Consider the following 21,812-nt stretch of genomic DNA (forward strand, 5'->3'; position numbering starts at 1 on the left):
TTTGTTTCATGATTCTTTGGATTGTTTTCTGTGTTTCTATTTTGTTGATTTCAGCCCTCAGTTTGATTATTTCCAGTCTTCTACTCCTCCTAGGTGAATCTGCTTCTTTTTTTAGTTTCCGCCTCCTCCCAGCCTCCCATTTCCCTCCCCCTCCTCCTACCCTTCTCCCCCTCCCTCTCCAGTCCAAAGAGCAGTCAGGGTTCCCTGCCCTGTGGAAAGTCTAAGGTCCTCCCCTCTCTGTCCATGTCTAGGAAGGTGAACATCCAAACTGGCTAGGCTCCCACAAAACCAGAACGTGACCCAGTGCCATTGTCCTTGGGTTCTCATCAGCCCTCATTGTTCGCCATGTTCAGAGAGACAGGTTTTATCCCATGCTTTTTCAGTCATAGTCCAGCTGGCCTTGGTGAGCTCCCAATAGATCAGCCCCACTTTCTTAGTGGGTGGGTGCACCCCTCGTGGTCCTGATTTCCTTGATCATCTTCTCCCTCCTTCTGCTCCTCATTGAGACCTTGGGAGCTCAGTCCAGTCTTCTTAGTTGTGGCAGGCAGAATCTAGTTTTCTTACATTGTCTGGTAACCAGTATTACATGGAACATCTTTTTTATAAGTACTTATGTCATAGAAGATAATCTTGTATTTGTTACTTAGGGTAGAAATTGGCTGGGTGTATCTCATATTTATTTTAAGAGTGTTGCTTTGGTTAAACAGACACATTTGATGCAGTATTAAACACACTTTAACACTTTATGAGTAGTTTCATGGTGCCAGGTGGTTGTAGCAATAAAAAGTTGAATGGAACAGGCAGGTGGGAAAATATTACAATTCATGTCGCCCCAGGTGATGACTCTTATTTTCAAAAAGCAATGAAGATGTGTACACACTGTGAGGATGATTGTCCTTCCTCTAATTAATTTCCTGACAGCTAACATTGCATTGGGAATGCCGGAGCTATTCGTCAAAAATACAGTCACCGAGATAATTAAAATATGAATACCAAGACTTGGAGACGTACCATGCACAAGTTTTTACAACACTTAGGATTTTGATGTAAGACAATATGATGAATGCACATCTTTTCTCTTTTGAAAATACTTTGTGATAAAATTTCTGCATTTTAATCTATCATTTTATTAATTGAATTTTACTGGTGCCATACTATAAAAATGACATCTGTTTCGGGTAACTTTCACAAGTGTACTATTAATATGTATCAGTTCTATTGATATTTCATAGTATTTTATGACTAGATAGTACCTTGACCCCAGTAGTAAATATTTTATGATAGGATTTGTTTTAGCAGCATCGAACTAATTCCTTCACATTTATCCCACAATTAATACCATGTCTCAGAATTTTCAATTTTAGCCACTCTCTCCCTAAAATATTTGACTTAGTATTTTCAAGATGCAGCACAGTGATTCAACTCTTTACTTATTCTGTCATTTCTAATCTAGACAGTGTACTAGTGGTTAAGGATGCAATGATGTCAGAATCTCCACTACCCCTTATTCTAAAGTTAAATGTTTAACATGGAAAGTGTTTCTCTTTTTTTCTGTTACTAATTTGATTTAGAACAAAAAACTGTTTAATATTTTCTATAAGTAGCTTTCATAGATTCATAGATTTTTTTAAAAAAAGAGTTCAATTATTCTTTATGTTTTTCATGAATTACCAAGGGTAGCATAATTAGTAAATGGATTGACAGAAGAAAGAAAATCCTAGGGATATGTTTGTGCTTTCAATGACCCATACTTATGGCAGCGGAAATCAAGAACTCATCCGTTTGAGTGTCCTCAGTTTTCTGAATGAAGTGATTCCTTGACACACTTGTTTTCCAGGCTGATTACAGAACTGTTCAAATGAGAAATATCTCAGAAATAAAAAAAAAAAAAACACTGGTATCCATGTGCAATTCATGCGCTCATTTGTGTTAAAGCAGGCAGTCTTGCCTGAACATAATACCAAAGTTGTTTCCGTGAAGGACTTCAAAGACACACAGAGATGTAATAACATTAAGATGTTTCTTCTGGTTTTATCATTACAGATTTTTTTCCTGGAAATTCAAATTATTTATGTTTAACCTTGTTTTTAAGTTTTTTAGATTTCTTTATTTCATTTCATATATGTGTGTTTTGCCTACATGTATGTACGTGTATCATCTGTGTAACTGGAGTGCTCAGAGGTCAGAAGAAGACATCAGATCGCTTGGTACTGAGGTTACAAATGGTTGTGAGTTCCCATCTATTATGTCAAGTTCTGAGGCTCAGAGATATGGAAAAAACATCTTTGACATGAGATATTCACCTAAAAGGCAACATAATTAGAATGAGTGGTGTTTTCCCATTCTCTACAAATATTTATAGACATTATAGCCTTGTGGAGTAAAATATTAAGATTTTAATAACATGTCACAACCTTTGTACTATCAAGAGGAAAATGAAGTGATAACATCCAATGAATCTAACAAAAGTAGATTATTTGTTAAATTTGTTAAAGGAGACATAAACAAAGACTGATAGGAAGTCAGAGGAAGGGGAAATATTTGTCTCTGAGTAATATATTGCAAGTTTCCTGTAATGGAAAGAAAATCATTTCTCAGTAAAGTTTTGCTGGCATGTGGACCTTAGGGGTGGTAGAGCTACTCACTGAAAGTGGGTTGAGAGGTGTGAACATACACATGGAGATATAAAAGTCTGTGAAATGGATGTCAGCACCAAGAGGTCAGTTAAGTTTGAGAATCATATGTGGAGTGAGTGTGGCAATTACATATAAAACACATGCCTGTTCCATTGCATCTTCAGATTTCACACAGGAATTAGTTTCTCTGGAATGTGGTATCCATGTAAGCCTTTCTACCTGCCCAACATGCAGTCAGTTATGTTGGTGAATCCATGCTCATGTAGTGACTACAATAACCTTTAAGTTATGCAGTCTTCACTGTCCTGTGGGAACTGTTTAATGTCACAAAGAAAACAAGCTAAGCATCTATGAAATCATCACATAAAATTGTACATTTATGAAATCAGACAAAAGCCTGTTTTTAAGGGAAAGTCCATGTGTTCTTTCTGTGCTTGACTTATGTGTAAGGAAAGATGACTCTGCTTCCCTAAGAAGGTTAAGCTGTCATCTGGTCAAATATGGACTTCAAATAATGCTGCCAAAGCAGCTGCCTCTTGTGACTGATGATGGTGGTGATGGATGATGATCGTTGTGAAATCAGTTTTACAGGGGAAATTGCTATTTTTCTACTTGAGCTGAGTTGTAGTCTGGGTTTTGAAGATTCTTGTCATATTAAGTATCCTTTTAGATTAAGAAGGAAATTACTAAGGACTATTCTCTGTGATAAAGTAGCTCTAATACGGAACCATGCATTAAATGATGCCAAGGTTCTCATTTATGCTACCAGAGCCACGGCAGTCATTTTGAGCTTTGCAGTGTCATCTCATGGTAACTTACGTTTGATGGACAAAAATGAACACATGTCTAGTCATGACGTGACACATAGCCTGGCTTTAGAAGATGTGATGTCTTAATACTGTCAAAGGATGTTGTTTTGTATTAATATTTAATGTTCTCTATAATTCCTTCACACTTACACACTTTCTCTCTTTCCTTCATTTCTCTCCTCCACAAAAAATCTGAATATATTGTTTCTTCTGTGGTTCCCATCACTACTTAGCTGCCATCTGAATAAAGAGCCCTTTTCTATCTTCATCTCTAGAAGATACTTACCTTCAACGACTCTCTCCCATTCCTGATGGCACTCATCACCACCTGGGATGTGAAATATGCCTTCTTTAATGTCTATCTTCACATGTTTCGATGGCAGCATAAGAAAGAACTGAAATTTTCAGTGCCGCAAAAGGCTCACCTATGCATGTTCATCATTCTAGATTGATAGATACTTATTTAGTTTGTTAATATATATATGCACAAATCTTAGATTTACTTGTAAAGGACCATATAACATATTAGGGTTAAGAAAATAACCTATTAATGTTTGATTCTGTGTTAAAGTCAGGCATTTTAGTTTATTTATCCATGTGTGTGTGTGTGTGCACGTGTGTGTGTGTGTGTGTACATAAATAATTCAGGACACAAGCAGCCATGAAAAGGAGATCACTTATTGCAGGCTTACTGTTAGATATACCATTTTATATCCCATCACATTCTAGAACAAAGCAAGCAATTCTGTTGTCATGTTACCAGTAACTGCTGATTTATACCAGTGCTTCATGTAAGCTGGTTAGAAACAGTCGTTTTCAAAGAAGAAAAGAAAACGAAACCCAACTGCCCCAAATACATTTTAAAGGCCAATAATATTTGTATCCCTTGGATAAACATGATCAATCAAAACCCCAAAAGTTCTATATGGGCTGTTTCCTTAACAAATATAAATTTGCCTCCTCCATTCATCATATCTAGAAGTCTAAATGCTAAGCTTGAACACTCTCTTAGGGTAACACTGAAAATAGCCACTTGGTGGATTGGTAAAGGGAAAACCCTGTGAAAGTAGCAGAACAAATGTCTATTCTCCTGACAACATAAGACAGCAAATTATAACCTTTTATATGTCTTGGTTTAGACGGGTAAAACACAAAGGAACTTTGGGAATGTTTTTGAACAGCAACTTAGTTTATGAATGAGAAGAGCTACATACAGATGCTGAAGGAGTTCCCTTGGGCCCTCTGAATGCACAAGGTGTTTACTAATGTGACCGAAAGTTGCTGCTGAAAACAAAGACATCCCCTGTGTTGTCTAAGAGAACTACTTTAAATGTTGTGGAAGGTTTTCAATAACCAAGACAAAGGTAGCTACTGGCACTACTGTTACTTACTGTTACTATGAGCTGTTTTGTAAAAGAAAAGAATGCAATGAAAACCAGAAAGTCAAGTCGTGATGAGCATGTAGTGTTGCATCCACCAGACATTCCATATATGGGACTACATAAAGTCAGCCATGAGGAAATAATCCTGATGCTACTGAGATCAGAGAGTATACAGAGAGTATACCTTTTCTATGTGACCTTCATGCTAGCAAGTAAACATATTTTCCAGGTTAGGGCTTGCAAAAGACAGCAGAATAGTAAGGACAACAAACTTATTTATGTGGGTTGTAGAACACCGCGGGGTTGGCAAAATCATCCATTTCCTGAAGGTCAGAGAAAGTCCAGGTCAGATGTCCTCTGAGGTTTAGAAGAAACATTTGAAAGAGCATAGGTTGAGCGAAGAATTGAGAGCAGAGAGGAAAAAGGGCCCTTAGTAAAACATGCAGTTGAAATCCAATGAACTGCAAAGAGATGAGCTGCAAAGAATTTTCCTCCTCAGAATATAAAGCAGACAAGTGATGTTGCTCCATCCCATCCTGGCTTTACCTCCCTGACCTAGTGCACAGTGTGCCCTTGCCACAGATATCTTCTTTGGAAGAACTGAGGAGTAGTATTACACCTTATCCCCCTACATAATGAGTGTTCTTATTGAGCCCCACTTTGAGATTCTTTCAAGATCCCTGCAGAGGGATTTTGAATAATTTTCAATTCCCGCTTTGGCTGGGATGTTTGCCAGAAATGGATTTAAGGCAGTAGATGGATGGATTTTAAAATAAGCTAACTCTTAGTATTTTCTAATCCCTTTCTAGTACTTTGTGCATTGCCCTGAAATATTGTTATTTTCAACATAGTTTTGGGCACATGTAGAAAAAGGTGTCTTACTTGGTCATCTAAGCTGTTATATAACTTGCCTTTGCAATTTGACTTTTTATATATAGCCATATTCATTTTTATGTGGCCAATTAAAAGTGTAAGGATTATATATCATGTAACAAATCTGTTTTGGAGGATCTTGGAGGATGTAATATTCCTTCAGTTAATACTGTAGAAAGGGAGTGAAGGATTTGAAGGTTTATCTTGAATACATAGGTAATTCATAGTCAGATTGTATCAGAACACAGAACTGAGGCTTCATAGTTACCTGTCCAAAGGAGAGTACAATAGCATGTTAAAAATATCAGTTATACAGTTTAATAATCTATCATTCCTATTTTCTTATTTTTTCCACTTTAAATCTCTACTTCACATATAAAATGTGATAATAGTTGACAATATTGTTTGTCTTGAAAAACTGGGTGTAGAGCTACCCATCTGTAACATAAGTTCAAGGAGAAGAAGCAGATCTTTGGAGCTTGCTGATCACCACTCTAAATAATATCTGAATCTGGGCTGAGAGAGGCCTGTCTCAAAAAAATTAAAAATTATAATACTGATAAGTTATTATCTAGGGTCATCCACTTGCCGCCATATGCATATACACCACACACCCACACAACATATAGAAATGCTCTCAAATGCTACACAAACATACACATAGAAAATAGTATTCACCATATCAGTCTAATCTGATAAATCTTAGTACAGTGTCTGGCAAAGTGAATAAGAGATACTAACTCTATGTTAGTAAGCTATTCCTTCATAACAGGGTGCTACAAATAAAGGGGTTTAGATAATCTACATTCATCGTCTTGGAAGTTCTACTGTTTATGGGTCCTCTACTTATTATTTCACAATACTAGGATTAAAATGGACTTTTTTCTTAAAGGAAAAATCTATTTAACTAGGTGAAAATGTGTCTTCAGTTTTCCACAGCTTCTTAAAATCATTTATTTCTTAGTGTTTGGGGTGGGGGATAGTGATATGTTCTTGCCAGGCAAAGTCAGACTTTCTTGACACCCAGAGGCTACTCAGTTCTTGTGGCCCTTCATAGGCATGGTACAATTTCCTTGTTGCAATGCTTCAAGGTGAAAACCACAGTTTGATATGCTATCATCAGGAGTCAGAGCATCCTCATCTAAGGGTTCATCTAATTAGATGACAATCCATTAGGAACACCTCACTTTTCAACCATCAGAGCCATACACTAACATTGTCATGTTAATAGTTCATAGAAGGGAAATCCATGTTGGTCAGAGGCAACTGCCTAATAAAAACAAAATGTTAAACTGACAGGAATCTTTGAGCCTATATAACAATTCAAACTCACACAAAGCACTTGTATTACAGACTAATTATTGTACTTATCATTATTTTATATTTCTGATCCCCTTGGTAGTTTTGAGTTTCTAGTTCATGATGATCTCAATCATGAGAAATGAAGGAATCTAAATTCCTCTGAATCTTGATAATGACAAAAATTACATTGTTTCCTGACTCTGTGCTTCTTGATATTTTGACTGTGTTGTCAATGTTAGAAATATAATAAAATTATCCCTTGAATAATTTAAATATCATATGATTGTTTATGTCAAGATACAGGTATATCTCAGTATGAGAAAGTGAGCTTAGGATGCACACATGCTGCATCCAATTTCAGCACCAAACGAATACAATACCAATAGGGCTCAAATTGTAACCTTGCCAGATCCTAAATGAAAGCAAAAGGACACAGTCCTAATGGATTCAGAACCTAACATTTAATGATCAGTGTAATTCCTAGAAATTCAGCATAGAAACTTCCTCTGTTTTTACTCTAGCAGTTAATAAAAAAGAGATTATTTTAATGGAATCATTTAAAATGAAACCCAGTTCTTTCCTTTTTATTAAAGCAAAAGCTAGTCTACATTATAATGTTAATGTTATTGTTGCTGATCTATAGAGTATTATGAGATATTTTCAAAACTATCTCTAAAAACTCTACTTCTTAATAAGGGAAAGAAGTCAAAGGAGTGCCGACTTTTGGGGCCCATTTTAATAATGCAAGTGCTGTCCTATAAACTTGGTGCTAATTCCCTCTTACACCTTGAAGATGCCACAAGCAATTTGTAATAGAATCAATTAACATTTGGGAAGCTGAGCATGGCCACCTAGGATATTAAACATTTGCTCCCAGAATGCTAATATAAGCTATGGCATGATATTCCCAAAGTATCGCTCAAGTAACAACAGAAACATCAAAGGGGTATCAAGTGAATGTGTGAGTGTCTGTTTAGAGAATTTTTTTTTCCCTCAGTTCTGTCTTTCTTTTGGGTTCTGAGTGCACATTTTGGTTCTGAACTCTCTAAGTTCCTTTGAAGGCAGAGGTTAAGAAGAAAAGAAAAATTCCCAAGGCTGTAACATTACATGTAGCATATACATTTGCACAACCAAAGTCATTGATAAGGTTTTCAAAAGAAGATGAAAGGCAAGAATCCATTCTTCACCCCACTCTGTCACTAGTTCATTTCTGTGCTACTTTTAGAGATTCTTCAATAGCAAAAACAAAAAAGAAAATGAAATATTCTTAGTTAATTGAACTTTGTTTTGAAACAGTGGGGAGTTTCTAGTGGAAACATATTTCTGAAATGTGTTGCCTGCTTTTTATTTTTATCTTCATGCTTTTTGTGATTCTGAGTTCCTAACCCATGACCTTGAGTGTACTATACCGAAGCTCTACCAGGAAATTTAGCCCCTAGCACTGGGCCTTCTTTTCAAGTTCATTTAGTATTATTTATTTTTAGTTCATAATGTAGAATGTTTTAATCATCCATAGTTTTCTGTTCCTTGTCTGACAAAGTTTCTATTAAACAGTAAATTTTGTAGCCTCACTGAAACACCATCATAATGCAAAAATAAAAAAAAGAGAGAGACCATTTCCCATTCCCAGACAACCAGTTGTCTGTTTGATATATTTTTTTTTTCAACCAATGTGCTTTGTGCAATTAAAAAGGCAAAAACAAGGATGGAGAGACTTTTCAGTGGTCAAAAGACAAACTGTTTTCGCAATATTCTGTTCCCAGTCCCCAAGTCAAGTGGCTCACAGTTGCCTGTAACTCCAGTTATGGTGTTCTGATGCCCTGCCCTGGAGTCTGAGGGGCACCTTCACTCAAACACACAAAAACCCACACCCATACCCTATCTGTTTGTTATCACAAATTAAGTAAACCTTAAAAATATATCCCATTTTATTTATTTAACTTTATTTCTCCTATCCCAAATTAATTAAATCAATTCTATGTAATTAACACAGAATGATCAGGCTAGGAGTATTTCACACAGTGTCTTCATTTTTATTTATACAAATCATGGTATTACTTGGCATACACTAGAAACTGGGGGTGCATCAATTTCGTGAATGAAGACATAGATATTAAAATAGTCTCTATTGAAATGATTAAATTTGTTTTTCTCTGACATGGTTGAATGACAAAATGTATTATTTATAGTACTTTATTAAAACTTAATATGGTTATTTCAGTAAGATATAAAACAACTTATTTTCAAATGACTTTCCATAAAATTCTTAAAAGTTTAAAGAAGCATTATTTCACTTTTTGTGTATCCTCTGAGATACTATTTGTTTATTAATAAATGCTTTTTAAATATATCTTAAACATGTTTCTTTCTCCCAAATCTTATAAAATTATATATAAATTATAAAATATTTCTCCATTTCTCTCAATTCAGTTGTCTTTGCATGAACTATATGAATAATATTACATTAAAGTGAGCAAGGTAAAGAACATAAAACATATTAAAAGGGATCTGTTTGAAGTAAAAACATCTGTTATAACAATACTAGGTTCATAAACAGCCACTTCCACTTGAACCCCTCAACTTTACAGTGGAATATGTGCGTATTTTGGTCCCACACTGTGTATTTCATATAGCTAATACTTTAGAACCCCATCTACAGAAAAATGTAAATGCTGAGAAAGGTGATATAAATACTCGGGCTTCTCAAATGTATACTTCCTGAGATTCATATTTAATGATCAAGTAATTTGACTTCTAAAACACTGTGGAATATTTTCCTCTTTCTAACATCATCAGGGCATTTGTTGAAAATAATTAGAGAGCCATATTGTCCCAAGAAATGTTTTGTACCTGCTTCATTCTTTTAAAATGACACTCAACTGTTCTCTGTAATACATTTCCATTAGAGACTATTACAGTCACAAAAGAGGAGCAGATACCATCTAGCAGAAGACGATCAAAACATAGCCAGTATTGACACAATACTCTGGGCAGTATAAATGACTGTCCTTAAGTAATTAGAATATATACAGCATCCTTAGAGCCTGGAATGACTCGAATCACTATTTCAATTTAATTATCTAATAAACTAGGTAACCCTATGTTTTTTTTTTACAATCTATTTTGTAAAGTGTCATTGATGAATTAACTCCACTTGTCAACACATTACAATTTCCTGCTACCACATGTAGTTTGCTGCTTGCTGTGTCCTACACACACACACACACACACACACTTTCAATAGCAGTTGATGGCTCAAGGTTTGAGATCTAACAGGAAAAATTTGTTACAACACATTGTTTTAGTCCACAAAAAAGCAAAACAACTATCATTCTACCTGACTTATATGTCTAGCATTTTCTTTATCTCTCGTCTGATAAATTCACTGCCAAAGAACTGTACTTGGTAATTTTTGATTAATTAGAGTACTTCCTTGAAGTAGAATGTAACGTTCTATTGCTAAACTCATTTTTGATGAAGTCAGTTTGATCATATGTGCCAAGATTTATTAATTGAACATTTTCAATTATTTTTGCATAGTTGATAATGTCTTATTACTTTTTGATATTTTGATTTTAGCGTCTTCATTGAATATTATCAGGGATTTTTATTTTCTCTTCCTGTGAGCATTTTGTAACTTACTTCCTAATAAGTTAAAGGAAATCCTAAGTAGTTACTAGATGAAATAATGTATTTTACAATAAAATATCACACCACAGAACAGCAAGAGAGTGGTTTTCTGTTGTTTTATATTGGATTTCTAATGTTTGTGAACCTTCTACTAGTAAGATAATTTGCTTTCAACTATCTTCATCAAAAGTCCATTATTCATTCAATATATAGCATATCTATCCCTTTGCATAACAACCAAAAATATTTTTGGTATTACTGAATGTTTTACTTTATAGAAAATACAAAATAATCAATGATTAAGAATTTTCTCCATTGAATTAAGAAAATTATCACACATATGATTTTGAAATTATAAGATTTCCCCAAGCTCCACCTAATGTTTGTGAGTCTGCATCTGTTTCCATCAGTTGCTGGATGAAGCCTCTCTGATGATAACTGGGCTAAGCACAAATCTCAGCATATAACCTAGGAAGGACAGATTGTAAGTAGTAGGTTATGTGGCTGTGTTGATTTTCCACTTCCTCCATTTGAAGTCTTGCCTGCTCACAGAAGATGGCCAGTTCCGGACACTTATCTGCTATTACTAGGACTCTTAGCTGGTGTCATCCTTGTGGATCTTTGGGAGATTCTAGGTTTTTATCTGACCAAGAAATTGTACCCCTTTGCTGGTGTCACTTTCAGTACTCTCCCCCTCACCACCCCAACCTGATTGCTCATGTTCCCAACACCCACTCACTCCCAGTCCACTCACAACATCTCTTCAATTTTACCTTCCCAGGGAGAGTCAATGTTCCTCCACAAACCCTCCTTGTTACCTAATCTATCTACATCTGTAGACTGTAACGTAGTTATCCTTCACTTAACAGCTAAGATCCACTTATGAGTACACACCATGTTTATTGTTCTGGATCTGGATTACCTTACTCAGGATGATTTTTTTTTCTAGTTCCATCCATTTGCCTTCAAGTTTCTTATTGTTGTTGTTGTTTCTATTTCTTTTTCTTTTCTTTCTTCTCTTTTTTTTCCAGCTTTCTCAGGCCCTACAGAAATTTGAGCCCCATAAAGGCACCAAAATGTAGTTTGTTGTTGTTGTTGTCTTTACTCTTTCACTTTGTTCTTTGTTCTTTTGGGGGGCTGCCACCCAGATCCCAAATAAATCATATACTGAGTCTTATTCTTATTTGTGAATGTCGATCTCAGCTTGGCTTATTTTTAACCAGCGCTTCCTAAGTTAATTATCCCATTTCTCTTTTGCCTCTGGGCTTTTACTTTTCTCTATTTCTGTATATCTTTTCTTTCCTTTTTATTCCATGTCTGAGTGTGCAGCTGGGTGGCTGGACTCTTCTATTCTCTCCTCCTTTTTATCTTGTTCCTATATCTTTCTTCCCAGGTTTCTCCTCCTATTTATTCTCCTCTGCCTGCCAGCCCTGCCTATTCTTTCTCCTGCTTTGCTATTCATTATTCGGGTCTTTACTAAACCAATCAGGCATTTTAGACAGTCTAGTAACACAGCTTATAGAGCTAACAAATGCAACATGAGAGAATGCAACACATCATTGCATTATTAAAATAAATGTTTCACAGCTAAACAAATGTAACACATCTTAAAATAATATTCTTCTGCTAGTGGCCCCATAAAATGCCCAAGCCACACAACTGTCATCCACATTCAGATGGCCTAGTTTGGTATTATGGAGGTTTCCCAGTTATTTGTTCAGAGTCAGTAAGCTCCCACTTACTCAGGTCAGCTCTTTCTGTGGATTTCCCCATCATGGTCTTGACCCCTTTGCTCATAATATTGCTCCTCAATATCTATGACTGGATTCCAGGAGTTTGGTCCAAGTGCTTAGCTGTGTGTATTTGCATCTGCCTCCATCAGTTGCTGAGTGAAGGTTCTATGATGACAATTAAGGTCATCATCAATCTGATTACAGGGGAACGACAGTTAAGGTACCCTCTCTACTATTGCTTAGAATCTTACCTAGGGTCATCCCAGTGGATTTCTGGAAATTTCCCTAGTACCCGGTTTCTTGCTAACCTTATAATGGCCCCCTCTATCAAAGTATCTCTTTCTTTGCTCTTTCTTTCTGTCCTCACCCAAGTTGACCTTCCTGATCTCTCATGTTCTCTTCCTGTTCCCCCTTTCCCCTTCCAGCCCCCCTACCACTCTTCCCCTCCACCCTCATGCTGCCGATTTTATCAGGAGATCTTGTCTACTTCCCTTTCCCAGGGGATCCTTCTATCTCTCTCTTAGGGTTCTCCTTGTTTCCTGTCTTCTCTGAGGTTATGGACTATAAACTGGTTGTCCTTTGCTTTATGTCTAATATCTACTTATGAGTGAGTATAAACCATGTTTTTCTTTCTGGATCTGTGTTACCTCACTCAGAATTTTTTTTTCTAGTTCCATCCATTTGACTGAAAATTTCATGATGTCATTGTTTGTTGCCACTGTGTAGTACTCCATTGTGTAAATGTACCACATTTTCTTTATCCATTGTTCAGGTGAGGGGCATCTAGGTTGTATTTTGGAGGGAAATCCCCCATCAAGGTTGTTTCCAGCTTCTGGCTCTTATGAATATTTCTATCCATACTGCATGAACTGGCTCTTTGGAACCCATTCTTTATGGAGGGATAGATACCTTGCTCAGTCTAGACACAAACGGTGTGACAGACTTTGTTGACTTTCAATGGGAGACCTCACCATCTCCAAGGAGTGGGTAGGGTGAGGTGGGGAGAAGGTGGGGGAGTGTCCGAGGTCAGGAGAGAGAGGTAATTGGGATTGATATGTAAAATAAGATAGTTTTAGAAAATAAAAAGAAAGAAAGAAAAAATAATATTCTACAACACATACTCACAGGAGAACTGCCCTTTCCCAAACAGAGGCAGAAAGACAGTATATTGGATGTAGGGGAAACAGAGAAGTGTGGGAGCAGCAACTGAAAAGGAGCATGGAGGGGAAATTGCTACCAGGCTGTAAAATAAATTTAAAAAGATTATAAAGGATTATTCATTCATATAAATGTACAAGTCTGTGTGGACATGAAGAAGCAAGAAGGGACCCTGGTTTGTTATTGTTTTGTGTCACTCTTTGTCTATTCCTTTGAGCTAGAGTCTCTCCCTGCACCAATGGATGCTCCAGTTTTATTGGCTCATGCTACCAAGGCTCAGTAATCTTGAGAACCCAATTCTCAGAGTAGAGATTATTCATCAGGTAGGACACCTGGCTTGTGCTGTGGGTGCTGTCTTCATCTCTTGTTCTCAAACATTCTTATCCACAGAGCCATCACACTGGCCATATTTTAAAATTTCAGAAAACCTACAATAATATATTAATTTTAAAATATTCTTTAAAATTTGAATATGCAGGGCTGGTGATTTATCTCAGTGTTTAAGATCACTTGTTCCTCTTACAAAAGCAGAGATTTGGTTTCAAGCACCCACATGGTGACTCACAGCCTTACTCTAGTTTCAGAAGATTAAACACCTCCATGAACACTGTCTGCACAGGGTGCCTACACATATGTATATGCAAGTAATACACTCATATACATAAAATATAACCATGTTAAAGTAAATATTTGTATATACCAAGTATGGTGGGGTAATCCACAATCTTAGCCCTTACGCGATTGAGGCAGGAGTATCATGAGTTCTGAACCAACATTTTAGCAGTTGTGAACAATCTATAGCAGTTGTAATTCAAGTTTCAAATGAGTGAGTTTATTAACTGTATAGCAGAAAAAAGTTTTAAAAAGGAAATAGCAAGTAACAGAGAAAAGCAGAACATAACAAAAATATACTCAAATCAGTTTCCGAAATCCAACACATGCAGGTGAAATAGTCTGAACTACTTGCTAATCTTCCAGCACAACATGGACTACATAGTGAGACCCTGCTTTTTTATTATTAAATTTATTTTATTTTATTAATTTTTTATTTATTTTACATACCAGCCACAGTTTCCCCTTCCTCCTATTTTTCCTGATCTCATCCTCCCTCTGTGCCTCCCAACTATCCTCCTCCTCATTTACCTCTCTTCCATCTCCATTCAGAAAAACGCAGGCCTCCCATGAGCTTGAACAAAGCCTGAGACATCAAGTTGAGCAGGACATAGCTCCACCCCTACATCAAGGCTGGGAAAGGTAATCCAACCTGGGAAACCAGTTTCCAAAGGTCTGCTAATCTCAAGAGACAGGTCCTGATCTCACTGCTAGGAGCCTATTACAGACCAAGCAATAGAACAGATTGACTACCATAATTGTCATCAGAGAGCCTCAATTCAGTAAATGATAGAAGCAGATGCAGAGATCCACAGTCAAGCTCTGGGCTCATCTCCAGGAGTCCGGCTGAAGAAAAGGAGGAGGGCTTGGAAAAACCAAGAAGGGCAAAGGTAAGAAAAGGAAAACCAAAAAAAAAAACAAACCGAACTCAAGGGAACAACTGAAATCCGAAACAAAAAGTAAGGAAGCAACAAGGGAACAAACCAAACCCCCGCAAGGGGGGAAAAAGTGAAAATAAAATTTTAAAACAAAAAAAAAACCCCAAAAAAAAAAAAAAAAAGAAGAAAACAAACGCAAAAAAAAAAAAACCCTAAAAATGCCTCAAGCAGTGGAAGGGAAAGCTGCCGAGAAACTGGAGTGGTCAGCCACTGCTAAGGCAGGTTCTTCAGGTGCTCTGATTCTTGCTATAAATGTGTTGCTTTTGCAATAATAAATAAGCATGGATTAGAACATTGCCTTATAATCAGACTGCCCATTACAGATTTATCTTTTTTATTCCTTTACAAAACGATCTACAGTATGATTACCACCATATGAGGAAGAATTAGGAAGAAATTCCCCAAGAAAATGATTGCACCCTATTTGGAGTCAGAAAAACTTTCTATTGTCCCCCACATGATTTTCTGTATTATTTTTGGAATTTCTCTCTTTTCTGAAATGATAATTATATCAGTTTGTCCTTCCCTTTCTCCTCCAACGCCAGTGTACCACCCTTGGTCCTTTCTAGTGATATTTTGTACTCATAGTAACTCAGGGTGACCATTCATAGGTATAAGATTTATTCACTATTTATTTTGGTGAACTAAGATAAAAGTAAGCCAGTTAAGTATTAAGGTAATGTATGTAGGCTTGCCTTAGTAAAAACAAACAAAATCCCCAAATCTTTATGAGGTGTCTACGTCTTGATGAAACAGTTATTATTATTGCTGTTGCTGTCAGGTCAGTTGCAATTCCTATGTATCATGTTTAGATTGAGACAGCAATTGTGTTCATTTCTTGAAACAGGACTTTGCTATGTAGACCATGCTGGTTTGGATTTGAAGTGATTATCTTGTACCTGCTGGGATTACTGGCATGTACTGCTGTTGGTGGGCCCTCATGTCTTCCTCAGGGAAGGGGGTGAAAAGGCACAGTGTCAATGTTTCAGACACTGGGTATCAGTTAGACAGCATGCAGCGGACTTGTTTATTTAACAATGGGGAAAAACTTATACACTCTCCCAGCAGCCAAGCATTCTGATGCATTGACAGTTGACTTTGTGTGGTCACCCCTCATTGGCTAGGCACAATCAGCAATTCTGACAACACCAAGCAGACTCCAGGTTTGCTCCTTTTGGCCTGGTAGGCCTTAAAATCATTCCTAATATGATGCTTGGTTTAGAAACATTACCTTATGAGGCTGTGTTATGAAGGGTTAGTGTTCAAGTACTCACTGCACAAAGGTTCAGAACCCTCATAAATGTTGAATGGATATGGAGACCCAGACTCCTTAGAATGGGCTGACTAAAAAGACTGGCAATATTGGGAGACTCGGCCTCACTGAAAAAGGTGGAAAAGTGAATGGGGATGATTTCTGAAACCAATCTCAGGTCTTCACATGAACACCCAGCCACCTGTGTACCTGTACATATGTAAGCAGGCACACACATCATGCATACCACATCACACCATGACTATATACATTAAATTAGAAAAGGAGAAAAAAATAACACATTTTACAATATCTATTTGAAAGGCTTTTGTGGCAGGGCACTGAACACTGAGAAGGTTGTGGGCACCTTATTCTCAAGAAATTTCTGCAATTTTATTTGAACTTAATTTGTTACATTCGGTATCTAAATAGACGTCTGAGTAGCAACTCTTTCAGGCTCTTGGACGTGCAGGTTCAAACAGTTCAGGACTGATACAGACGAGAGGAAGCAGAGCCCATCAGGCTTGCTTCACTGCTCTCCCATTTCAGTGTGGTTTCTCCGATTGATGTAGAAGTCAGTTGTCTAATTTTCTGACAGAATGGTCTACATTAAGAAAGGCTGGACATCTTCCCTTTATATTATTGTCAGAATTGATCAGTTCAATCTGCCTGAGGATCAGTATGTGGGGGACTCACATTGAAAGAGATTTCATTTTTGTCTAACAAGTCCCAAAGGTGCTGTTATCTCCACCTTACTTGCCCCTCTCACATCTTGTGTCCTGTGTAGCATGCCTCACAAATCTCGTTGTCTGTAATGATTACTAGGTTGTCTTCCAGCTGGAAAAAAAATATGTTTTTTTTTTCCTACAGCCAGTTTCAGAATTTTCACTTTTCTCAATCTCTGCATGTTTCTTCTTCACTTTTAATGTGGAAACAAAATGTATTTTCATGTCTTCCTATACACCATTTTCCATTTGTTGGAAAGACACCATTGAGTATATAAAATAATGCAAGAGAGATATGTAAAATACTTCTTCCATTTTTTTTGCTGTGTATCTTCAAACTGAAACAACTTTTCTACATAAATTTCTTTTTCTTCCCAAGTTCATTTGCGTCATAAACTAAAAACGTCTTTCCTCTTCTTTTTTCTTTTCCAGATTCATTTGGCATTGTAGAACTTTCTCATTGAGGGAATTCTGCTAGAGCTCACTTGGAAATTTCTGCAGTGTGGTTTCAGAGAACCGGATTCTTCAGGCTGAGCTAAAGGAAACAATCGCTGGAGATTCTGATTGAAAAGAAAGGGTAGGTCTCACCACCTTCATCTTTTCTTATAAACTGTGTGATGCTGTTGTATGATATCAGGAATGTATGTTTCTTCTCATGAACCTTGTAGAGGTTCATAAATTAGAAAGATGGTATTTTATTTGACATTTCATGTTTATTTTATTTTGCATGGAGTTTTCTTCCTCATATCTATTTCATTAGATCTGCAATTACTTCAAGTAATGGAAATTTTTAAATATTATAGTAGCTGAAGTTAGATTTGGCTATCAGAGAAAGTATGGGAAGAAAGAAACTACAGTTTTATTCATTGAAAATTTAAAGTATTTAGTCCAAAGTGCTTATGGTATTTTCTAATGTCATGGATCAAGGTTTAGCCATAACAAATCACTGATCTCATGATTTCAAGGAGTTATATTCTTATTCCCAGTAGTGAAATGGCCAACTTTACTGCAAGCTTTGAAAGATGTATTCCTTATTCATGCATTTATGGATACAGTTATAAAATCCTGTCTTGTAGAAGAATATTTAATAATAATAATAATAAAGTTCTAATATATTCTACTTTACAAAAAGGAAATTTAAAAGAACAGAATTTTGCCTAGTACATTTTGACCTACACATGTGGGTAAGAGCTATCTGTACCTAGTTAATGTGCCTAATTCTTTCCACAGTGGCAATACCACAACAGTAAATAATTATTCATAAAAATGTACACAAGAGGTGGAATTTTGTGAAAACAGTGTGAAACAGTCTAAAGAAGAAAACTATTTTCAAATTATATACCTTTATTTATATATGTCTTTATTGTAGAATAAATATGTGTGTGTGTGTGTGTGTGTGTGTGTGTGTGTGTGTGTGTGTGTTGAGGCAATAAAGATGGCTCTCATTATATGTATGACTTTTCATAGCATGACTGTCACAGGTCTGTTTCAGAATACCCATTGAAATGTCAGACATGGAAGAACATACATGTGATATTAGTGTTTGGGGTAATGTAGACAGATCATTGGCCAGCTGACTTAGCCAATCTATGAGCTACAGTTTCTATGAAAAAAATCATGGTTCTAAAATTAAAACAAAGATGGGCAAATAAGATACCTCAGTGGGGAAAACACAATGTCCCAAACTTACCTGAATTTGATCCACAGGACCCAAACAGTGGAGAGAAAAACTGAAAATTTATTGTCTGACTACATGTTCCATCCCCAATAAAGAAATGTAATTTAAAAAAAAAACTGTTAAAGGTGGAGAGTGATTGAGAAAGACAGCCACTGTTGACCTCTGACTTCTACCTGTGCTGTGTCACGTGATTATAACTACATGGCAACATATACATATAATACACCCACCTCCCTACCATGTATTACAAAATACCTCCAATACTGGTGATTTAGTCATTTGGCAGTAATTTATTCTTTTCTCATGGTAGCTACTGTGATGATGCAACTATTTATCTATATCAGGAGTGAGTGTGACACATATACTTCAAAACCACATAAGAAAATGCTTCTCATTACCATTATTCATTCTCCATCTTAATGTCCTTTTCATGTTCTTACACCTTTGTGACTCATCTTCTAAAAAACCAAATCTACTTTCACAAAATGGAAATTTGATTTCACTGAAGGGTTTTTTTTTTTGAGCTGTTATCTGTAGCTGAGGGTTCCATATTTCTGTGCCAAAAAGACTTAATATGTTATGACCACATATATTAACTGTTTCATTTAGTGAGCACTGTTGAAGAATTTACAATGCCTTCTATGTAAGCTGATTCATTGGTAAAAATTGGCATTGGTCTTTTGAGTATTTTACAAATATATCTCAACACTGGATGAAGCTTTCTCAGAATGCTCCTTGTTGATAGCCTTGTTGAAGGAGAACGACACTGGCATTAGGAGCAGCTGCCAGTCAATGAATTGATTTATTTGGCTAAGGGTTTATTTGGTATAGTTTCTCTAGTGGTAAATCCAATGACAGACATCCTAAAGAGTTTGTAATTAATATAAACAATGTATATTCATTTCCTTTCAATGCAAACACACTATCAAATTTCAATTTATTGTTGTACAATTTTAAAGGGAAATAAAGCAAGCATCAAATGCATTTGTTGGCATGAATTTGTCTTGTCTCACAGAAAAAAAAAATTCTGCCAGGGGAATTTCCCTTTCAGGGGTGTGAGGAGTTTCTGAGGAATGAACTTCGCCTGTGTCTTAAAGATAGCATTCACCTTCTCTCCTGGTGCCTGTGCCAGGCATGACAGTGGTGGATAGCCTAAAAGCTGCTGAAAGAACCATTTTCTAAGACAACCCTGCCTTTTAATCAAGGAATAAGTAGGTCCCCTTTGAAATGACCTGTGTGTGTTTGGAGGAGGGACAGAAATATCTTCTCTCTTCATAGCAGGAGGACTCTTTCAAGGAGGCATTTTCTTTTCCGACAATGAAACTCATACTGGAGACAAATCAGCAATTGCACAGCTGGTTTGTGAAATTCTAAAATGATGTACACAAATCAAAGCAGGGGATACTCATTAGGAATGAAAAGAGTATTTGAATTGAATCCCAGTTCCTAATAGGATGCCTTTCTACAGTTCTAGAATGTTAAAGGCATGCCACGGCTCTTACACATAGGAATTCACATATCGGTAGTAACTATAGAACTTATTAGAGTGTGGTTGTTTAAAAGCATGAAATGGAGGGTTGGATTTAATTGTATCTTCAAATCTATCTCCTCCTTGTTTCCAACTCTCTTCTGTTAAAATAATGTTCCTTGCATTTGTTTTGTCACTTACGTGCATTTGCACAATGCATTCTGATTTCTCTCACCCACAACACTCCTGTGTCCTTTTCACCCTGTGTAGCCTCTCTTCTTCCACATTCATGTCATTTTATTCTGCTTTGTGACACTGAGTATAACCATGACACTCTGTTTGACCTTGCTTTGGAACTGTCCATTGAAGCCTGGGTGACTCACTGGAGGGTGTATATCTGATTACAATGATTGTCCCACCCCATCAAAGCTCCCTCCATATTCAGTAACTCAGAAGGGTGGGGTGGGAGTTAGTGAGTACATAATGAATCAATGATTGATGCATGTCAGGCCCAGTCTGGATGAAGCCAACTTCTGGTAGCACAGATGCTGGAGATCATGGCTTAAACATTTATGTAATGTTTTAAAGATGGCATTCTTCACTAACTGTTTCATTAGCTATTAGACATTTCTCTCCAACTACATAAAAATACTCATTGTTTCCTGAAGTAAACTCTTCTATTGTCTAGGACTGGAGTTTCTTATATACTTAAGAAATGTCACACCAATGGTTTTAATTTACCACCTAGTGTTCTAGAAGATAGGGGCTTTAAGTCTCTGTAATAATCCATACCCTTTACCATGGCATAAGCACAATTTCTCTGGAAACTGTTGACTCTTAGACTGGCTTTACAGGAAAGAAGATAAAGAGAAGAATCCTATCTAAGAATTTGAAAGGGTGATTTATTGCCTTAGGAATTCAACAAGACAAAGAGAATGTTAGCTAAGTGTGGTATTTTGTTTGTTTGTTTTATTTTGGTTTTTGTATAAGAGCAGAAAGAGTGCCCTTTAACTCTTTTCTTGTGCTTTGAGTTAAAAGAGCAAAACAATGCATTTATTATGGATCCATATCAGAGATTTCAGAATCATTAAGTCTAAAAAGATGCTTTTTATATAATTAAAAGCATTTTTAGACATACCTATATACGGTACTTAAAAATCTATATATGTATACAATATATATATGTACACACACACACACATATATATCTTGCATAATTCATGAGAATACAAATTTGGTGGGTTATGTAGACTTGTGGCATAACAATTCAAGGAGTGTTGAATATTTGATTAACTACAGGCCCAGGATCTACGTTTTGATTTCATGAATTATTTTATGAATAATGTGTTCTTTCTATTACCTATTGTCTAACATTGGTTCGTATATTCATGTATCCATCACTAACTATCTACCATTTTTCCTATTATCTTTAATCTGCCTATCTATCAACTATCAATTATGCACCATGTATCATCTTTCTACTATCTATGTATCTATGTATGTATGTATGTATGTATGTATGTATCTATCTATCTATCTATCTATCTACCTACCTACCTCTATCTATCTATCATCTATCTATCTATCTATCTATCTATCTATCTATCTATCTATCA

The 21,812-nt window shown here is 36.3% G+C and overlaps 1 protein-coding gene across 4 annotated transcripts in view; it reads left to right on the plus strand.

The window, feature by feature from the left end:
• Positions 1-21,812, plus strand: part of Cntn4 (contactin 4) — a 1,000,475-nt gene that overhangs the window by 136,100 nt on the left and 842,563 nt on the right. For all 4 annotated transcript variants that reach the window (XM_026788153.1, XM_026788152.1, XM_026788157.1 and 1 more), the window contains exon 2: positions 17,483-17,627. The gene's annotated coding sequence lies outside the window, so the exon portion shown is untranslated. The remainder of the gene's footprint in view (positions 1-17,482; positions 17,628-21,812) is intronic.

The sequence above is a fragment of the Microtus ochrogaster genome, unplaced genomic scaffold (genome assembly GCF_000317375.1).
Source record: "Microtus ochrogaster isolate Prairie Vole_2 unplaced genomic scaffold, MicOch1.0 UNK1, whole genome shotgun sequence".
NCBI lineage: Eukaryota > Metazoa > Chordata > Mammalia > Rodentia > Cricetidae > Microtus > Microtus ochrogaster.